This window comes from Oncorhynchus nerka, linkage group LG20, assembly GCF_034236695.1.
Source record: "Oncorhynchus nerka isolate Pitt River linkage group LG20, Oner_Uvic_2.0, whole genome shotgun sequence".
Lineage (NCBI taxonomy): Eukaryota > Metazoa > Chordata > Actinopteri > Salmoniformes > Salmonidae > Oncorhynchus > Oncorhynchus nerka.
The window spans coordinates 95,142,073-95,162,816 of record NC_088415.1 but is presented as its reverse complement, the minus strand read 5'-3'; the positions used below and the strand labels follow the sequence as shown (position 1 = coordinate 95,162,816).

The 20,744-nt window shown below is 50.2% G+C and overlaps 1 pseudogene; it reads right to left on the bottom strand.

Annotated features, from left to right (window-relative positions):
* The window catches only part of LOC115117869 (casein kinase I-like), a 58,396-nt pseudogene that overhangs the window by 14,207 nt on the left and 23,445 nt on the right, over positions 1 to 20,744 (bottom strand).

The following is a 20,744-nucleotide window of genomic DNA, read 5'->3' as shown; positions in this document are numbered from 1 at the left end:
ATCCTGTTTCCATTGATCATCCTTGATGTTTCTACAACATGGAGTCCACCTGTGGTAAATTAGATTGATTGGACATGATTAGAGATCCTGAGGCCCATTTTCTTTCAGGTATCTGTGACCAACAAGATGCATATCTGTATTCCCAGTCATGTGAAATCCTAATTCATTGAATTCAATTGACAGATTTCATTATATGAACTATAACATCTGCCTGCTGCTGAAATGTCTCTCTAGACTATGCAGGCCAGCCTGCTGCTGAAATGTCTCTCTAGGCTATGCAGGCCAGCCTGCTGCTGAAATGTCTCTCTAGGCTATGCAGGCCAGCCTGCTGCTGAAATGTCTCTCTAGGCTATGCAGGCCAGCCTGCTGATGAAATGTCTCTCTAGGCTATGCAGGCCAGCCTGCTGCTGAAATGTCTCTCTAGGCTATGCAGGCCAGCCTGCTGATGAAATGTCTCTCTAGGCTACGCAGGCCAGCCTGCTGCTGAAATGTCTCTCTAAGCTATGCAGGCCAGCCTGCTGATGAAATGTCTCTCTAGGCTGCAGGCCAGCCTGCTGAGGCCAGCCTGCTGCTGAAATGTCTCTCTAGGGCTATGCAGGCCAGCCTGCTGATGAAATGTCTCTCTAGGCTACGCAGGCCAGCCTGGCTGAAATAGGCAGGCCAGCCTGCTGATGAAATGTCTCTCTAGGCTACGCAGGCCAGCCTGCTGATGAAATGTCTCTCTAGGCTACGCAGGCCAGCCTGCTGATGAAATGTCTCTCTAGGCTACGCAGGCCAGCCTGCTGATGAAATGTCTCTCTAGGCTACGCAGGCCAGCCTGCTGATGAAATGTCTCTCTAGGCTACGCAGGCCAGCCTGCTGATGAAATGTCTCTCTAGGCTACGCAGGCCAGCCTGCTGATGAAATGTCTCTCTAGGCTACGCAGGCCAGCCTGCTGATGAAATGTCTCTAGGCTACGCAGGCCAGCCTGCTGATGAAATGTCTCTCTAGGCTACGCAGGCCAGCCTGCTGATGAAATGTCTCTCTAGGCTCGCAGGCCAGCCTGCTGCTGAAATGTCTCTCTAGGCTCGCAGGCCAGCCTGCTGCTGAAATGTCTCTCTAGGCTACGCAGGCCAGCCTGCTGATGAAATGTCTCTCTAGGCTACGCAGGCCAGCCTGCTGATGAAATGTCTCTCTGAGGCTAGGCGCAGGCCAGCCTGCTGATGAAATGTCTCTCTAGGCTACGCAGGCCAGCCTGCTGATGAAATGTCTCTCTAGGCTACGCAGGCCAGCCTGCTGATGAAATGTCTCTCTAGGCTACGCAGGCCAGCCTGCTGCTGAAATGTCTCTCTAGGCTACGCAGGCCAGCCTGCTGCTGAAATGTCTCTCTAGGCTACGCAGGCCAGCCTGCTGCTGAAATGTCTCTCTAGGCTATGCAGGCCAGCCTGCTGATGAAATGTAGGCTACGCAGGCCAGCCTGCTGAGGCTAGGCTACGCAGGCCAGCCTGCTGCTGAAATGTCTCTCTAGGCTACGCAGGCCAGCCTGCTGATGAAATGTCTCTCTAGGCTACGCAGGCCAGCCTGCTGATGAAATGTCTCTCTAGGCTACGCAGGCCAGCCTGCTGATGAAATGTCTCTCTAGGCTACGCAGGCCAGCCTGCTGCTGAAATGTCTCTCTAAGCTACGCAGGCCAGCCTGCTGATGAAATGTCTCTCGCAGGCCAGCCTGCTGAAATGCAGGCTATGCAGGCCAGCCTGCTGATGAAATGTCTCTCTAGGCTACGCAGGCCAGCCTGCTGCTGAAATGTCTCTCTCTCTAGGCTACGCAGGCCAGCCTGCTGATGAAATGTCTCTCTAGGCTACGCAGGCCAGCCTGCTGATGAAATGTCTGCAGGCCAGCCTGCTGAGGCTACGCAGGCCAGCCTGCTGATGAAATGTCTCTCTAGGCTATGCAGGCCAGCCTGCTGATGAAATGTCTCTCTAGGCTATGCAGGCCAGCCTGCTGATGAAATGTCTCTCTAGGCTATGCAGGCCAGCCTGCTGATGAAATGTCTCTCTAGGCTATGCAGGCCAGCCTGCTGATGAAATGTCTCTAGGCTACGCAGGCCAGCCTGCTGATGAAATGTCTCTCTAGGCTACGCAGGCCAGCCTGCTGCTGAAATGTCTCTCTAGGCTCGCAGGCCAGCCTGCTGATGAAATGTCTCTAGGCTACGCAGGCCAGCCTGCTGATGAAATGTCTCTCTAGGCTACGCAGGCCAGCCTGCTGCTGAAATGTCTCTCTAGGCTATGCAGGCCAGCCTGCTGATGAAATGTCTCTCTAGGCTATGCAGGCCAGCCTGCTGATGAAATGTCTCTCTAGGCTATGCAGGCCAGCCTGCTGATGAAATGTCTCTCTAGGCTATGCAGGCCAGCCTGCTGATGAAATGTCTCTCTAGGCTATGCAGGCCAGCCTGCTGATGAAATGTCTCTCTAGGCTATGCAGGCCAGCCTGCTGATGAAATGTCTCTCTAGGCGAGGCCAGCCTGCTGATGAAATGCTAGGCTATGCAGGCCAGCCTGCTGATGAAATGTCTCTAGGCTACGCAGGCCAGCCTGCTGATGAAATGTCTCTAGGCTACGCAGGCCAGCCTGCTGATGAAATGTCTCTCTAGGCTATGCAGGCCAGCCTGCTGATGAAATGTCTCTCTAGGCTATGCAGGCCAGCCTGCTGATGAAATGTCTCTCTAGGCTGAAATGTCGCAGGCCAGCCTGCTGATGAAATGTCTCTCTAGGCTACGCAGGCCAGCCTGCTGATGAAATGTCTCTCTAGGCTACGCAGGCCAGCCTGCTGATGAAATGTCTCTCTAGGCTACGCAGGCCAGCCTGCTGATGAAATGTCTCTCTAGGCTACGCAGGCCAGCCTGCTGATGAAATGTCTCTCTAGGCTACGCCAGGCTGATGAAATGCCTATGCAGGCCAGCTGATGAAATGTCTCTCTAGGCTGCTGATGAAATGCAGGCCAGCCTGCTGCTGAAATGAAATGTGAAATCTAGGCTACGCAGGCCAGCCTGCTGATGAAATGTTTCTAGGCTACGCAGGCCAGCCTGCTGATGAAATGTCTCTAGGCTACGCAGGCCAGCCTGCTGAAGAAATGTCTCTAGGCTATGCAGGCCAGCCTGCTGATGAAATGTCTCTAGGCTATGCAGGCCAGCCTGCTGATGAAATGTCTCTCTAGGCTACGCAGGCCAGCCTGCTGATGAAATGTTTCTAGGCTACGCAGGCCAGCCTGCTGATGAAATGTCTCTAGGCTACGCAGGCCAGCCTGCTGATGAAATGTCTCTAGGCTACGCAGGCCAGCCTGCTGATGAAATGTCTCTAGGCTATGCAGGCCAGCCTGCTGATGAAATGTCTCTAGGCTACGCAGGCCAGCCTGCTGATGAAATGTCTCTCTAGGCTACGCAGGCCAGCCTGCTGATGAAATGTCTCTCTAGGCTATGCAGGCCAGCCTGCTGATGAAATGTCTCTCTAGGCTACGCAGGCCAGCCTGCTGATGAAATGTCTCTCTAGGCTATGCAGGCCAGCCTGCTGATGAAATGTCTCTCTAGGCTACGCAGGCCAGCCTGCTGATGAAATGTCTCTCTAGGCTATGCAGGCCAGCCTGCTGATGAAATGTCTCTCTAGGCTATGCAGGCCAGCCTGCTGATGAAATGTCTCTCTAGGCTATGCAGGCCACTGATGCAGGCCAGCCTGCTGATGAAATGTCTCTCTAGGCTACGCAGGCCAGCCTGCTGATGAAATGTCTCTCTAGGCTACGCAGGCCAGCCTGCTGATGAAATGTCTCTCTAGGCTATGCAGGGCTACGCAGGCCAGCCTGCTGATGAAATGTCTCTCTAGGCTATGCAGGCCAGCCTGCTGATGAAATGTCTCTCTAGGCTATGCAGGCCAGCCTGCTGATGAAATGTCTCTCTACGCAGGCCAGCCTGCTGATGAAATGTCTCTCTAGGCTACGCAGGCCAGCCTGCTGCTGAAATGTCTCTCTAGGCTACGCAGGCCAGCCTGCTGCTGAAATGTCTCTCTAGGCTACGCAGGCCAGCCTGCTGCTGAAATGTCTCTCTAGGCTACGCAGGCCAGCCTGCTGCTGAAATGTCTCTCTAGGCTACGCAGGCCAGCCTGCTGCTGAAATGTCTCTAGGCTACGCAGGCCAGCCTGCTGAAATGTCTCTAGGCACGCAGGCCAGCCTGCTGCTGAAATGTCTCTCTAGGCTACGCAGCCAGCCTGCATGCCTGCTGCTGAAATGTCTCTCTAGGCTACGCAGGCCAGCCTGCTGATGAAATGTCTCTAGGCTACGCAGGCCAGCCTGCTGATGAAATGTCTCTCTAGGCTACGCAGGCCAGCCTGCAGCCTGCTGATGAAATGTCTCTCTAGGCTATGCAGGCCAGCCTGCTGATGAAATGTCTCTAGGCTGCAGGCCAGCCTGCTGATGAAATGTCTCTCTAGGCGCAGGCCAGCCTGCTGATGAAATGTCTCTGCAGGCCAGCCTGCTAGAAATGCTACAGGCCAGCCTGCTGCAGGCCAGCCTGCTGATGAAATGTCTCTCTAGGCTACGCAGGCCAGCCTGCTGATGAAATGTCTCTCTAGGCTGAAACGCAGGCCAGCCTGCTGATGAAATGTCTCTCTAGGCTACGCAGGCCAGCCTGCTGATGAAATGTCTCTCTAGGCTACGCAGGCCAGCCTGCTGATGAAATGTCTCTCTAGGCTACGCAGGCCAGCCTGCTGATGAAATGTCTCTCTAGGCTACGCAGGCCAGCCTGCTGCTGAAATGTCTCTCTAGGCTATGCAGGCCAGCCTGCTGATGAAATGTCTCTCTAGCCTGCTGATGAAATGTCTCTCTATGCAGGCCAGCCTGCTGATGAAATGTCTCTCTAGGCTATGCAGGCCAGCCTGCTGCTGAAATGTCTCTCTAGGCTGAAATGTCTCTCTAGGCTATGCAGGCCAGCCTGCTGATGAAATGTCTCTCTAGGCTACGCAGGCCAGCCTGCTGATGAAATGTCTCTAGGCTAGGCTGAAACGCAGGCCAGCCTGCTGATGAAATGTCTCTCTAGGCTACGCAGGCCAGCCTGCTGATGAAATGTCTCTCTAGGCAGGCCAGCCTGCTGATGAAATGTCTCTCTAGGCTACGCAGGCCAGCCTGCTGATGAAATGTCTCTCTAGGCTACGCAGGCCAGCCTGCTGATGAAATGTCTCTCTAGGCTACGCAGGCCAGCCTGCTGATGAAATGTCTCTCTAGGCTACGCAGGCCAGCCTGCTGATGAAATGTCTCTCTAGGGCTGATGAAATGTCTCTCAGGCAGGCCAGCCTGCTGATGAAATGTCTCTCTAGGCTACGCAGGCCAGCCTGCTGATGAAATGTCTCTCTAGGCTACGCAGGCCAGCCTGCTGATGAAATGTCTCTCTAGGCTACGCAGGCCAGCCTGCTGATGAAATGTCTCTCTAGGCTACGCAGGCCAGCCTGCTGATGAAATGTATGCAGGCCAGCCTGCTGATGAAATGTCTCTCTAGGCTACGCAGGCCAGCCTGCTGATGAAATGTCTCTCTAGGCTACGCAGGCCAGCCTGTCTCTCTAGGCTACGCAGGCCAGCCTGCTGATGAAATGTCTCTCTAGGCTACGCAGGCCAGCCTGCTGATGAAATGTCTCTCTAGGCTATGCAGGCCAGCCTGCTAGGCGCAGGCCTGATGAAAGCCTGCTGATGAAATGTCTCTCTAGGCTATGCAGGCCAGCCTGCTGATGAAATGTCTCTCTAGGCTACGCAGGCCAGCCTGCTGATGAAATGTCTCTCTAGGCTGAAACGCAGGCCAGCCTGCTGATGAAATGTCTCTCTAGGCTACGCAGGCCAGCCTGCTGATGAAATGTCTCTCTAGGCTGAAATAGGCAGGCCAGCCTGCTGATGAAATGTCTCTCTAGGCTATGCAGGCCAGCCTGCTGATGAAATGTCTCTCTAGGCTATGCAGGCCAGCCTGCTGATGAAATGTCTCTCTAGGCTACGCAGGCCAGCCTGCTGATGAAATGTCTCTCTAGGCTACGCAGGCCAGCCTGCTGATGAAATGTCTCTCTAGGCTACGCAGGCCAGCCTGCTGATGAAATGTCTCTCTAGGCTACGCAGGCCAGCCTGCTGATGAAATGTCTCTCTAGGCTACGCAGGCCAGCCTGCTGATGAAATGTCTCTAGGCTACGCAGGCCAGCCTGCTGATGGTCTCTCTAGGCTGCAGGCCAGCCTGCTGATGAAATGTCTCTCTAGGCTGAAATGTCTCGCAGGCCAGCCTGCTGATGAAATGTCTCTCTAGGCTACGCAGGCCAGCCTGCTGATGAAATGTCTCTCTAGGCTATGCAGGCCAGCCTGCTGATGAAATGTCTCTCTAGGCTATGCAGGCCAGCCTGCTGATGAAATGTCTCTCTAGGCTACGCAGGCCAGCCTGCTGATGAAATGTCTCTCTAGGCTACGCAGGCCAGCCCTGATGAAATGCTGATGAAATGAAATGTCTCTAGGCTCTCTAGGCTGAAATGTCTCGCAGGCCAGCCTGCTGATGAAATGTCTCTCTAGGCTATGCAGGCCAGCCTGCTGATGAAATGTCTCTCTAGGCTATGCAGGCCAGCCTGCTGATGAAATGTCTCTATGCAGGCCAGCCTGCTGAGAAATGCTAGGCGCAGGCCAGCCTGCTGATGAAATGTCTCTCTAGGCTATGCAGGCCAGCCTGCTGCTGAAATGTCTCTCTAGGCTGCTGATGAAATGCAGGCCAGCCTGCTGATGAAATGTCTCTCTAGGCTACGCAGGCCAGCCTGCTGATGAAATGTCTCTGCAGGCCAGCCTGGCTGAAATGCAGGCCAGCCTGCTGATGAAATGTCTCTCTAGGCTATGCAGGCCAGCCTGCTGATGAAATGTCTCTCTAGGCTATGCAGGCCAGCCTGCTGATGAAATGTCTCTCTAGGCTATGCAGGCCAGCCTGCTGATGAAATGCCTACGAGGCCAGCCTGCTGATGGCTAGGCTATGCAGGCCAGCCTGCTGATGAAATGTCTCTCTAGGCTATGCAGGCCAGCCTGCTGATGAAATGTCTCTCTAGGCTACGCAGGCCAGCCTGCTGATGAAATGTCTCTCTAGGCTACGCAGGCCAGCCTGCTGATGAAATGTCTCTCTAGGCTATGCAGGCCAGCCTGCTGATGAAATGTCTCTCTAGGCTACGCAGGCCAGCCTGCTGATGAAATGTCTCTAGCTGGCTGATGTAGATTGTATGTTCTATTTTTTCTCCCCAATGTCCTGGTATCCAATTGGTAGTTAGTCTGTTCTCATCGCTGCAACTCCAATACGGACTCGGGAGAGGCGAAGGTCGAGAGCCGTGCGTCCTCCGAAAACGCAACCCCAACCAAGCCGCACTGCTTCTTGACACAACAACGCCTACTTAACCCGGAAGCCAGACACACCAAAGTGTCGGAGGGAAAGACCGTACACCTGACCGTTGTCAGCGGTCAGCCCGCCACAGGAGTCGCTAGTGCACGATGGGACAAGGACATCCCTGCCGGCCCTCCACTTTGACATGGTGGTGTTGTGTGTAGGCAAATTACAAAAAAAAAATCTAAATTTAATCCATTTTCAATTCAGGCTATAACACAACAAAATATGGAAAAAGTCAAGGTGAGTATTGACGCTCATGTAGGGTCTGTCAGGCTGTTTACCTTTGCCCAGGTGAGTATTGATGCTCATGTAGGGTCTGTCAGGCTGTTTACCTCTGCCCAGGTGAGTATTGATGCTCATGTAGGGTCTGTCAGGCTGTTTACCTCTGCCCAGGTGAGTATTGATGCTCATGTAGGGTCTGTCAGGCTGTTTACCTTTGCCCAGGTGAGTATTGATGCTCATGTAGGGTCTGTCAGGCTGTTTACCTTTGCCCAGGTGAGTATTGATGCTCATGTAGGGTCTGTCAGGCTGTTTACCTTTGCCCAGGTGAGTATTGATGCTCATGTAGGGTCTGTCAGGCTGTTTACCTCTGCCCAGGTGAGTATTGATGCTCATGTAGGGTGTGGTGCCTGTCAGGCTGTTTACCTCTGCCCAGGTGAGTATTGACGCTCATGTAACGTGCGGTGCCCGTCAGGCTCTTGTGCTCCCTGTAAGGGATGTGTTTCTTGGTCTCAGGGTCGATGTACTCTTTGGCCAGGCCGAAGTCGATAATGTGGATGGTGTGCTGCCGCTTGCTGCCGGGCCGGCCAACCAGGAAGTTCTCTGGCTTCACGTCCCGGTAGATCAGACTCCTGGTGTGGACGAACTCCATCCGCGTGATCTGGGGGAGGGAGGCAGGAGAGGGATGAGAGGGAGGAGGAAGACGAGACAGACCGGGTGATAGAGATAAAGTGAGAAATAAGCTTTTTTTAAAGAGAAGAATAATAATTATATTACGACGATTTGTTTTACTTTTTATAAAGGACTGAATGCTAAGTTAAGGATTCCCAGAACAGATACATCTTCAATTAGCATAGAGGTGTGAAGTGAGAGGTGTCAAAGCCCTTGAGCCCAACAACAGCAGGAGAGACTCAAAGCCCTTGAGCCCAACAACAGCAGGAGAGACTCAAAGCCCCCACCAGTAGTCCAGAGGTCATTACAACACAGTACCCTCTGGGTGTGAAAAATGATGAGGCACGAAGATGACAAAAAGAAACTGCTCATGGGAAAATTAACTGACACTTTTTGCTGACTGTTATAAAAATAAGAACAGAAGCAACTTAATCTTCCACACAGACCATCCCCTGGTACAGTGCTATATTAACCAGACCATCCCCTGGCACAGTGCTATATTAACCAGACCATCCCCTGGCACAGTGCTATATTAACCAGACCATCCCCTGTTATATTAACCAGACCATCCCCTGTTATATTAACCAGACCATCCCCTGTTATATTAACCAGACCATCCCCTGGCACAGTGCTATATTAACCAGACCATCCCCTGGCACAGTGCTGTATTAACCAGACCATCCCCTGTTATATTAACCAGACCATCCCCTGGCACAGTGCTATATTAACCAGACCATCCCCTGGTACAGTGTTATATTAACCAGACCATCCCCTGGCACAGTGTTATATTAACCAGACCATCCCCTGGCACAGTGCTATATTAACCAGACCATCCCCTGGCACAGTGTTATATTAACCAGACCATCCCCTGCTATATTAACCAGACCATCCCCTGGTACAGTGCTATATTAACCAGACCATCCCCTGTTACAGTGTTATATTAACCAGACCATCCCCTGGTACAGTGTTATATTAACCAGACCATCCCCTGGTACAGTGCTATATTAACCAGACCATCCCCTGTTACAGTGTTATATTAACCAGACCATCCCCTGGTACAGTGCTATATTAACCAGACCATCCCCTGGTACAGTGCTATATTAACCAGACCATCCCCTGGTACAGTGCTATATTAACCAGACCATCCCCTGGCACAGTGCCATATTAACCAGACCATCCCCTGGCACAGTGCTATATTAACCAGACCATCCCCTGGTACAGTGTTATATTAACCAGACCATCCCCTGGTACAGAGCTATATTAACCAGACCATCCCCTGGTACAGTGCTATATTAACCAGACCATCCCCTGGCACAGTGCTATATTAACCAGACCATCCCCTGGCACAGTGCTATATTAACCAGACCATCCCCTGGCACAGTGTTATATTAACCAGACCATCCCCTGGCACAGTGTTATATTAACCAGACCATCCCCTGCTATATTAACCAGACCATCCCCTGTTATATTAACCAGACCATCCCCTGCTATATTAACCAGACCATCCCCTGCTATATTAACCAGACCATCCCCTGTTATATTAACCAGACCATCCCCTGGTACAGTGTTATATTAACCAGACCATCCCCTGGTACAGTGCTATATTAACCAGACCATCCCCTGGCACAGTGTTATATTAACCAGACCATCCCCTGGCACAGTGCTATATTAACCAGACCATCCCCTGGTACAGTGCTATATTAACCAGACCATCCCCTGTTATATTAACCAGACCATCCCCTGGTACAGTGTTATATTAACCAGACCATCCCCTGGCACAGTGCTATATTAACCAGACCATCCCCTGCTATATTAACCAGACCATCCCCTGGCACAGTGCTATATTAACCAGACCATCCCCTGGTACAGTGCTATATTAACCAGACCATCCCCTGGCACAGTGCTATATTAACCAGACCATCCCCTGGTACAGTGTTATATTAACCAGACCATCCCCTGGTACAGTGTTATATTAACCAGCCCATCCCCTGGCACAGTGCTATATTAACCAGACCATCCCCTGGTACAGTGCTATATTAACCAGACCATCCCCTGGCACAGTGCTGTATTAACCAGACCCAGACAACACCACCCCCTCAACCAGACCCGGACAACACCACCCCCTCAACCAGACAACACCACCCCCTCAACCAGACAACACCACCCCCTCAACCAGACCTGGACAACACCACCCCCTCAACCAGACCTGGACAACACCACCCCCTCAACCAGACCTGGACAACACCACCCCCTCAACCAGACCTGGACAACACCACCCCCTCAACCAGACAACACCACCCCCTCAACCAGACAACACCACCCCTCAACCAGACAACACCACCCCTCAACCAGACCTGGACAACACCACCCCTCAACCAGACCCCCTCAACCAGACCCGGACAACACCACCCCCTCAACCAGACCTGGACAACACCACCCCCTCAACCAGACCTGGACAACACCACCCCCTCAACCAGACCTGGACAACACCACCCCCTCCAACCAGACCCCCTCAACCAGACCCCCTCAACCAGACCCCCTCAACCAGACCCGGAGAGCCGGAGGTGGAGAGAGACATGTCTGCAACTCTGGACTGTGGTGAGACAACATCAACAGGAGAAGGAGCAGAGCAGTAGAGGAGAGAATCAGACTGCTGGAGGAGAGGGTGAGGGGGATGGAGAGGGTGAGGGGTATGGAGGAGAGGATCAGACTGCTGGAGGAAAGGTTGAGGGGGATGGCGTGTGACAGAATAACCCACAAGACAACCGGCCACAGCTGTACCCCCTCTAGCACCAGGGTCAGCGTACTCCCTCTGGCACCAGGGTCAGCTGTACCCCCTCTGGCACCAGGGTCAGCTGTACCCCCTCTGGCACCAGGGTCAGCTGTACCCCCTCTGGCACCAGGGTCAGCTGTACCCCCTCTGGCACCAGGGTCAGCTGTACCCCCTCTGGCACCAGGGTCAGCTGTACCCCCTCTGGCACCAGGGTCAGCTGTACCCCTCTGGCACCAGGGTCAGCTGTACCCCTCTGGCACCAGGGTCAGCTGTACCCCTCTGGCACCAGGGTCAGCTGTACCCCTCTGGCACCAGGGTCAGCTGTACCCCCTCTGGCACCAGGGTCAGCTGTACCCCCTCTGGCACCAGGGTCAGCTGTACCCCTCTGGCACCAGGGTCAGCTGTACCCCTCTGGCACCAGGGTCAGCTGTACCCCCTCTGGCACCAGGGTCAGCTGTGCCCCCTCTGGCACCAGGGTCAGCTGTACCCCCTCTGGCACCAGGGTCAGCTGTACCCCCTCTGGCACCAGGGTCAGCTGTACCCCCTCTGGCACCAGGGTCAGCTGTACCCCCTCTGGCACCAGGGTCAGCTGTACCCCCTCTGGCACCAGGGTCAGCTGTACCCCCTCTGGCACCAGGGTCAGCTGTACCCCCTCTGGCACCAGGGTCAGCTGTACCCCCTCTGGCACCAGGGTCAGCTGTACCCCCTCTGGCACCAGGGTCAGCTGTACCCCCTCTGGCACCAGGGTCAGCTGTACCCCTCTGGCACCAGGGTCAGCTGTGCCCCCTCTGGCACCAGGGTCAGCTGTACCCCTCTGGCACCAGGGTCAGCTGTACCCCCTCTTGCACCAGGGTCAGCTGTACCCCCTCTAGCACCAGGGTCAGCTGTACCCCCTCTAGCACCAGGGTCAGCTGTACCCCCTCTAGCACCAGGGTCAGCTGTACCCCCTCTAGCACCAGGGTCAGCTCACTCTCAAATGTTGTTTGTTTGCCATCATTGTAAGCCTGCCACACACACACACACACACACACACAACCACACACACACACACACACACACACACACACACACACACACACACTATACAATACATTTATTAAACATAAGAAATGAGTTTGTCACAAAACCTTTGGATAGTGGGAAGTGACAAAGAGCTCTTATAGGACCAGACCACAAAATATAATAATCAATCATTTTGCTCTTTATTTAACCATCTTACATATAAAACCATAAAACTCACCACGGGTTAATTAGAAGGGTGGGCTTGAAAGGACACACATAACTCTGCAATGTAACTTCTTATGGCTGGGGGCAGTATTGAGTAGCTGGATGAATAAGGTGCCCAGAGTAAACTGCCTGCTCCTCAGCCCCAGTTGCAAATATATGCATATTATTAGTATAGTTGGATAGAAAACACTCTGAAGTTTCTAAAACTGTTTGAATGATGTCTGTGAGTATAACAGAACTCATATGGCAGGTGAAAACCTGAGAAAAAAAATCCAACCAGGAAGTGGGAAATCTGAGGTTGGTCGATTTTCAACTCAGCCCCTATTGAAAATACAGTGGGATATTGGTCATTTTGCACTTCCTAAGGTTTCCACTAGATTTACATTTAAGTCATTTAGCAGACGCTCTTATCCAGAGCGACTTACAAATTGGTGCATTCACCTTATGACATCCAGTGGAACAGCCACTTTACAATAGTGCATCTAAATCTTTTAAGGGGGGGGGGGTGAGAAGGATTACTTTATCCTATCCTAGGTATTCCTTAAAGAGGTGGGGTTTCAGGTGTCTCCGGAAGGTGGTGATTGACTCCGCTGTCGACCGTCTTTAGAAACTTGTTTGAGGCTTCTACTGTGAAGGGGGGCTGAATGAGAGGGGAATGAGTCAGAGGTCTGCCAGCAGCCACGAGCTGGTCACGTGCATTCACATGAGAGGTAACTCCCATTCCATTTGCTTTTCTCAAGACAAAGGAATTCTCCGGTTGGAACATTATTGAAGATTGATGTTAAAAACATCCTGAAGATTGATTCTATACTTCGTTTGACATGTTTCTACGGACTGTAACGGAACTTTTTGACATTTCGTCTGCAACTAGTGAACGCGCTTCATGAGTTTTGATTTGTTTACCAAACAAAAGTAGCTATTTGGACATAAATGATGGACATTATCGGACAAATCAAACATTTATTGTGGAACTGGGATTCCTGGGAGTGCATTCTGATGAAGATCATCAAAGGTAAGTGAATATTTATAATGTTATTTCTGATTTCTGTTGACTGCACAATATGGCGGATACCTTTTAGGCTTGTTGGGTCTCTGAGCGCCGTACTCAGATTATTGCATGGTTTGCTTTTTCCGTAAAGCTTTTTTGAAATCTGACACAGCGGTTGCATTAAGGAGAAGATTATCAATATTTCCATGTATAACACTTGTATTTTCATCGACATTTATGATGAGTATTTCTGTAAATTAATGTGGCTCTCTGCAAAATCACCGGATGTTTTTGGAACTACTGAACATAACGCACCAATGTATACTGAGATGTTTTTATATAAATATGAACTTTAACGGACAAAACATACATGTATTGTGTAACATGAAGTCCTATGAGTGTCATCTGATGAAGATCATCAAAGGTTAGTGATTAATTCTCTCTCTATTTCAGATTTTTGTGACTCCACTCTTTGGCTGGAAAAATGGCTGTGTTTTTCTGTGACTTGGCTCTGACCTAACATAATCGTTTGTGGTGCTTTCGCTGTAAAGCCTATTTGAAATCGGACACTGTGGTGGGTTGACCAACAAGATTACCTTTAAAATGGTATAAGATACTTGTATGTTTGAGGAATTTTAATTATGAGATTTCTGTTGTTTTGAATTTGGCGCCCTGCACTTTCACTGGCTGTTGTCATATCGATCCCGTTAATGGGATCTCAGCCCTAAGAAGAGAGAGAGCGAGAGAGCGAGCGAGACAGAGGAAGTGAGAGAGAGAGGAAGTGAGAGAGAAATAGAGAGAGAGGAAGTGAGAGAGAGAGATAGAGAGAGAGGAAGTGAGAGAGAGATAGAGAGAGAGGAAGTGAGAGAGAGATAGAGGAAGTGAGAGAGAGATAGAGGAAGTGAGAGAGAGTGAGAGGAAGAGTGGTGAGTGAGAGAGATGAGAGAGTGGAAGTGAGAGTGAGAGAGTGAGATGAGAGAGGAAGTGAGAGAGAGATAGAGGAAGTGAGAGAGAGTGAGAGGAAGTGAGAGTGTGAGAGTGTGAGAGTGTGAGAGTGTGAGAGAGAGTGAGAGAGAGAGGAAGTGAGTGTTCCTACCAGCTGAATGGCGATCATGAGGACGGTCTTGAGGGAGAAGGTTCTGTCACACAAATCAAACAGGTCTTCCAGACTGGGTCCCAGCAGCTCCAGAACCATGGCATTATACTTCCCACAGGGCCCGAAGTAGAATACCTGGGGGACGCCCTCTGGAGATGGAGAGAGACACAGACGGTGAGTAAAACTGAACTGATTTAAAGAAAAAAAGATGGTAGGGTTTGGCTAGATAGGTTGTTAAGAAAAAATATTTTGGGGGCAAAATAATAACAATTTCTTCAGCAGGTGAAGAACCAGCTAAAATTTAAAAAATAAAAATAAAAAAAACTGATCTTTTTCAGGACCCTGTCTTTCAAAGATAATTCGTAAAAATCCAAATAACTTCACAGATCTTCATTGTAAAGGGTTTAAACACTGTTTCCCAATGCTTGTTCAATGAAACATAAACAATTAATGAACTGTCGTTAAGACACAGCTTACAGACGGTAGGCAATTAAGGTCACAGTTATGAAAACTTAGGACACTAAAGAGGCCTTTCTACTGACTCTGAAAAACACCAAAAGAAAGATGCCCAGGGTCCCTGCTCATCTGCGTAAACATGCCTTAGGCATGCTGCTAGGAGGCATGAGGACTGTAGATGTGGCCAGGGCAATAAACTGCAATGATCGTACTGTGAGACGCCTAAGACAGCGCTACAGGGAGACAGGACCGACAGCTGATTGTCCTCACAGTGGCAGACCACGTGTAACAACACCTGCACAGGATCGGTACATCCGAACATCACACCTGCGGGACAGGTACAGGATGGCAACAACAACTGCCCGAGTTACACCAGGAACGCACAATAACTCCATCAGTGCTCAGACTGTCCGCAATAGGCTGGACTGAGGGCTTGTAGGCCTGTTGTAAGGCAGGTCCTCACCAGACATCAACGACAACAATGTTGCCTATGGACACAAACCCACCATCGCTGGACCAGACAGGACTGGCAAAAAGTGCTCTTCACAGACGAGTCGTGGTTTTGTCTCACCAGGGGTGATGGTCGGATTGCGTTTATCGTTGAAGGAATGAGCGTTACACCGAGGCCTGTACTCTGGAGCGGGATCGATTTGGAGGTGGAGGGTTCGTCATGGTCTGGGGCGGTGTGTCACAACATCATCGGACTGAGCTTGTTGTCATTGCAGGCAATCTCAACGCTGTGCGTTACAGGGAAGACATCCTCCTCCCTCATGTGGTACCCTTCCTGCAGGCTCATCCTGACATGACCCTCCAGCATGACAATGCCACCAGCCATACTGCTCGTTCTGTGCGTGATTTCCTGCAAGACAAGAATGTCAGTGTTCTGCCATGGCCAGCGAAGAGCCCGGATCTCAATCCCATTGAGCACATCTGGGACCTGTTGGATCGGAGGGTGAGGGCTAGGGCCATTCCCCCCCAGAAATGTCCGGGAACTAGCAGGTGCCTTGGCGGAAGAGTGGGGTAACATCTCACAGCAAGAACTGGCATATCTGGTGCAGTCCATGAGGAGATGCACTGCAGTACTTGATGCAGCTGGTGGCCACACCAGATACTGACTGTTACTTTTGATTTTGACCCCCCCCTTTGTTCAGGGACACATTACTCCATTTCTGTTAGTCACATGTCTGTGGAACTTGTTCAGTTTATGTCTCAGTTGTTGAATCTTATGTTCATACAAATACTTACACATGTTAAGTTTGCTGAAAATAAACGCAGTTGACAGTGAGAGGACGTTTCGTTGTTTTGCTGAGTTAGGAGTCCGTTCTTACACCAGGTGAAAAGACCTTGATCTGGGACAACATCAGTAACAAGGCAAAAGGGACACACACATAAATACAAAACACCGTTTAGTCACCAGAATGGATAAGAACTGGACCAACAGTTTCAGTGGAAAGAATGAGGATCTAATCTACAACTGTAGCAGTGATACTAAAATAACCTGGAGCTATACATCAGAAAGATCACATTCAGACTGCAGCTCTAACAGTCAGTCAGTCAGACCACCTTTAGACTGCAGCTCTAACAGTCAGTCAGTCAGACCACCTTTAGACTGCAGCTCTAACAGTCAGTCAGTCAGACCACCTTTAGACTGCAGCTCTAACAGTCAGTCAGACCACCTTTAGACTGCAGCTCTAACAGTCAGACCACCTTTAGACTGCAGCTCTAACAGTCAGACCACCTTTAGACTGCAGCTCTAACAGTCAGACCACCTTTAGACTGCAGCTCTAACAGTCAGACCACCTTTAGACTGCAGCTCTAACAGTCAGACCACCTTTAGACTGCAGCAGCTCTAACAGTCAGAACACTTTAACAGTCAGTCAGACCACCTTTAGACTGCAGCTCTAACAGTCAGTCAGACCACCTTTAGACTGCAGCTCTAACAGTCAGTCAGACCACCTTTAGACTGCAGCTCTAACAGTGAGTCCACCTTTAGACTGCAGCTCTAACAGTCAGTCAGACCACCTTCAGACTGCAGCTCTAACAGTCAGTCAGACCACCTTTAGACTGCAGCTCTAACAGTGAGTCCACCTTTAGACTGCAGATCTGACAGTGAGTCCACCTTTAGACTGCAGATCTGACAGTCAGACCACATTCAGACTGCAGCTCTAACAGTCAGACCACATTCAGACTGCAGCTCTAACTGTCAGACCACCTTTAGACTGCAGCTCTAACAGTCAGTCAGACCACCTTTAGACTGCAGCTCTAACAGTCAGTCAGACCACCTTTAGACTGCAGCTCTAACAGTCAGTCAGACCACCTTTAGACTGCAGCTCTAACAGTCAGTCAGACCAACTTTAGACTGCAGCTCTAACAGTCAGACCACCTTTAGACTGCAGCTCTAACAGTGAGTCCACCTTTAGACTGCAGATCTGACAGTCAGACCGCATTCAGACTGCAGCTCTAACAGTCAGACCACCTTTAGACTGCAGCTCTAACAGTGAGTCCACCTTTAGACTGCAGATCTGACAGTCAGACCACATTCAGACTGCAGCTCTAACAGTCAGACCACCTTTAGACTGCAGCTCTAACAGTCAGACCACCTTCAGACTGCAGCTCTAACAGTCAGACCACCTTTAGACTGCAGCTCTAACAGTCAGTCAGACCACCTTTAGACTGCAGCTCTAACAGTCAGTCAGACCACCTTTAGACTGCAGCTCTAACAGTCAGACCACCTTTAGACTGCAGCTCTAACAGTCAGACCACCTTTAGACTGCAGCTCTAACTGTCAGTCAGACCACCTTTAGACTGCAGCTCTAACAGTGAGACCACCTTTAGACTGCAGCTCTAACAGTCAGCCCACCTTTAGACTGCAGCTCTAACAGTCAGACCACCTTTAGACTGCAGCTCTAACAGTCAGACCACAGCTCTAACAGTCAGAACACTTTTAGACTGCAGCTCTAACAGTCAGACCACATTCAGACTGCAGCTCTAACAGTCAGTCAGTCAGACCACCTTCAGACTGCAGCTCTAACAGTCAGACCACCTATAGACTGCAGCTCTAACAGTCAGTCAGACCACTTTTAGACTGCAGCTCTAACAGTCAGTCAGTCAGACCACCTTCAGACTGCAGCTCTAACAGTCAGACCACCTTTAGACTGCAGCTCTAACAGTCAGACCACCTTTAGACTGCAGCGCTAACAGTGAGACCACCTTTAGACTGCAGCTCTAACAGTGAGACCACATTTAGACTGCAGCTCTAACAGTCAGACCACCTTTAGACTGCAGCTCTAACAGTCAGACCACCTTTAGACTGCAGCTCTAACAGTCAGTCAGACCACCTTTAGACTGCAGCTCTAACAGTCAGTCAGACCACCTTTAGACTGCAGCTCTAACAGTCAGTCAGACCACCTTTAGACTGCAGCTCTAACAGTCAGTCAGACCACCATTAGACTGCAGCTCTAACAGTCAGACCACCTTTAGACTGCAGCTCTAACAGTCAGACCACCTTTAGACTGCAGCTCTAACAGTCAGACCACCTTTAGACTGCAGCTCTAACAGTCAGACCACCTTTAGACTGCAGCTCTAACAGTCAGACCACCTTTAGACTGCAGCTCTAACAGTCAGTCAGACCACCTTTAGACTGCAGCTCTAACAGTCAGTCAGACCACCATTCAGACTGCAGCTCTAACAGTCAGACCACATTCAGACTGCAGCTCTAACAGTCAGACCACCTTTAGACTGCAGCTCTAACAGTCAGTCAGACCACCTTTAGACTGCAGCTCTAACAGTCAGACCACCTTTAGACTGCAGCTCTAACAGTCAGACCACCTTTAGACTGCAGCTCTAACAGTCAGACCACCTTTAGACTGCAGCTCTAACAGTCAGAACACTTTTAGACTGCAGCTCTAACAGTCAGAACACTTTTAGACTGCAGCTCTAACAGTCAGACCACATTCAGACTGCAGCTCTAACAGTCAGTCAGTCAGACCACCTTTAGACTGCAGCTCTAACAGTCAGTCAGACCACCTTTAGACTGCAGCTCTAACAGTCAGTCAGACCACCTTTAGACTGCAGCTCTAAAAGTGAGACCACCTTTAGACTGCAGCTCTAACAGCCAGTCAGACCACCTTTAGACTGCAGCTCTAACAGCCAGTCAGACCACCTTTAGACTGCAGCTCTAACAGCCAGTCAGACCACCTTTAGACTGCAGCTCTAACAGCCAGTCAGACCACCTTTAGACTGCAGATCTAACAGTCAGTCAGACCACCTTTAGACTGCAGCTCTAACAGTGAGACCACCTTTAGACTGCAGCTCTAACAGCCAGTCAGACCACCTTTAGACTGCAGCTCTAACAGTCAGTCAGACCACCTTTAGACTGCAGCTCTAACAGTCAGTCAGACCACCTTTAGACTGCAGCTCTAACAGTCAGTCAGACCACCTTTAGACTGCAGATCTAACAGTCAGTCAGACACCTATTCCTTTTACAATACAGGACTAAAGGGCGGGTGTTCCTGGGCTGATCCAGCCAGCCTGGTTCATTATGATGATAGAAATACAGTCTATATGATGTCCCTGCTGGTGATTCTCTGATCCACCTCTACGTAGATGACACCATTCTGTATACATCTGGCCCTTCTTTGGACACTGTGTTAACTAACCTCCAGACGAGCTTCAATGCCATACAACACTCCTTCCTGCTTTTATATGCTAGTAAAACTAAGTGCTTGCTTTTCAACCGATCGCTGCCCGCAACCGCCCGGCCGACTAGCATCACTACTCTGGATCTTTCTGACTTAGAATATGGGGACAATTACAAATACCTAGGTGTCTGGTTAGACTGTAAACTCTCCTTTCAGACTCACATTAAGCATCTCCAATCCACAATTAAATCTAGAATCGGCTTCCTATTTCGCAACAAAGCATCCTTCACTCATGCTGCCAAACATACCCTCGTAAAACTGACCATCCTACCGATCCTCGCCGATGTCATTTACAAAATAGCCTCCAACACTCTACTCAGAAAATTGGATGCAGTCTATCACAGTGCCATCTTTTTTGTCACCAAAGCCCCATATACTACCCACCACTGCGACCTGTACACTCTCGTTGGCTGGTCCTCGCTTCATACTCTTCGCCAAACTCACTGGCTCCAGGTCATCTACAAGTCTTTGCTAGGTAAAAGCCCCGCCTTATCTCAACTCACTGGTCACCATAGCAACACCCACCTGTAGCACTCGCTCCAGCGGGTATATTTCACTGGTCATCCCCAAAGCCAAAAACCTCCTTTGGCCGCCTTTCCTTCAAGTTCTCTGCTGCCAACGACTGGAACGAATTGCAAAAATCTCTGAAGCTGGAGACTCACATCTCCCTCACTAACTTTAAGCACCAGCTGTCAGAGCAGCTTACAGATCACTGTACCTGTACACAGCCCATCTGTAAATAGCCCATCCAACTACCTCATCCCCATACTGTTATTTATCTTCTTGCTCCTTTGCTCCCCCAGTATCTCTACTTGCACATCATCATCTGCACGTCTATTCACTCCAGTGTTAATGCTAAATTGTAATTATTTTGCCACAATGGCCTATTTATTGCCTTACCTCCCTAATCTCACCTTATTTGCACACACTATATAGACTTTACTATTGTGTTATTGACTTTACGTTTGTTTATCCCATGTGTAACTCTGTTATTTTTGTTGCACTGCTTTGGTTTATCTTGGCCAGGTCGCAGTTGTAAATGAGAACTTGTTCTCAACTGGCCTACCTGGTTAAATAAAGGGTTAGGGTTATATATATATATACCTGGTTAAATAAAGGGTTAGGGTTATATATATATATACCTGGTTAAATAAAGGTGAAATACAAATACATTTAAAAAAGTTCCTTCTGGTCTATAGTAGTGCCACTATA